This window comes from Octodon degus, unplaced genomic scaffold, assembly GCF_000260255.1.
Source record: "Octodon degus isolate 3935 unplaced genomic scaffold, OctDeg1.0 scaffold00359, whole genome shotgun sequence".
NCBI lineage: Eukaryota > Metazoa > Chordata > Mammalia > Rodentia > Octodontidae > Octodon > Octodon degus.
The window spans coordinates 900,400-902,087 of NW_004524935.1; the positions used below are offsets into that span (position 1 = coordinate 900,400).

General features: G+C 41.2%; 1 pseudogene; it reads right to left on the reverse strand.

Moving 5' to 3' along the window:
• LOC101570670 overlaps positions 1 to 1,688 on the reverse strand; it is a 22,809-nt pseudogene that overhangs the window by 214 nt on the left and 20,907 nt on the right.

Below are 1,688 nucleotides of genomic sequence, written 5' to 3' on the forward strand. Positions count from 1 at the left end.
AAAGCATTGGAGCAAACACAGTCCAAAGTCCTTCAGAGCAAACATTAAGCCCTGTAGTTCCATGTGGAATATCCAAAGCAATCTGTCAAATTGTGAGCTCCACATGGCTTTTACCCTATGTCATTTTTGATGGTAGCTCCCATGGCTTCTGTCTTAGGCCTACTTTGCTCCCCTCTTGAAATTTTCCTTATATGATCCATGTTTCTGGCCTTTCCATATTTCTGAGGTTTGCACTATACATTGGGCTCCTCACTCACAGATTCACACACTGCCCCCCTAAGGGCACACTGCTTGCCCTCCAGACTTTCTTCTGAAAGCTAGGTGGAATACTTCTTATCCTCAAAACTCTTGCATTCTTCATTCATTTAAAACCAACACCATGTAGATGATGCCATGATCTGCTGTGAGATGCAGCAATTGCCATGTTTTCTTCTCTCATAGCTGTATGGGTTGGGTTTCCAGATTACTGGGCATTCTGAGCCTGATCCAAGGAAAAAATTCTCCATGCCCCCGCCATTGTGGAACACTGCTCTATTTAGCTTTCTCTTCAAAGCTAAATCATTTCCTTTTGCAGTTTTGTTGCTGCAAAGGGTGGAGAACTGCAAATTCTTGTGATTCCCTCAGGCCATCTTTCCTATTATCTTTTTCCTTCTCAGCAATAGAAATCTCTGTCTTTGCAGACCACAGCTTTATTGGCACTTCCTTTGTGGCCAAATTCACAACATTTTAAATCAACCTGCTGGATTATTTGCTCTTGATTCTCAACATAAATCTGATTAAATGCCCCCAACAATAGCCATGCCACTGCCTCAACATTCCACCACCTTGAAATTTCTTTTACAAGGTTAGTCAGTCCACCATGCTTAATCTCAGTCTTAGCAAATTGTGTGGACATGAGCAAACTATAGCCAAACTTTCTGCTAAGCCATAACACATATCATTTGAAGTCCAACAACCAAATCCAGTGCTTCTTCCTAGTACAAACATCCCCAGCCTGGTTTTTACAGGAAGTATTTGTATCAGCCTTTTGATCTTCTAAGATCTGACCAGTGTCTTCCTTACAAAACATCCAAGGCATTCCAGTATTTCTGTCTTGCTCAACATCACAAAACATTTCCTATTTCTTCTCATAAGTCATTCCCAAAGGTCCCTGAACCACATGGTCACATAGTCACAGCAACAATCCAACTTCTCAGTACCAAATTCTATCTCATTTTCTTTTCTCTTAAAGCTGCAACACAATACCTGACACCCAAAATTAAGAAAGTAAAGGTTCATTTAGCTCTCAGTTAGTGGAAGTTTCAGTCCATACTTGGCTGGCTGCAAGGCAGAGAGATACATAGCAGAGGACAGCCATTTACAACTATGGAAGACAGCAAAGAGCAAAGGGAGGAGCAACTGCTGTGGCAGCTAGCAAGCTTCTCTTCCTTCCTGACATACTGGTCCCTCACTTATTGTGGAGGTTGCATTATGGCCACCACTGCAATAAGGGAAAATCAATGAAATATTTTCTTATTTTAGTGTTCATATATATTGTAAAGCTTTATAAATCCTTCCCCTATTCTTATAATCTTTTTCCACCCTTTTGAAAAACCTCCTAGGGGCCTGGGAGATAGCTCAGTAGAATACATGCTTGTCTGGCAAGTGGAGGGTCCTGAGTTCAATCCCTAGTATCACAATAAATAAAT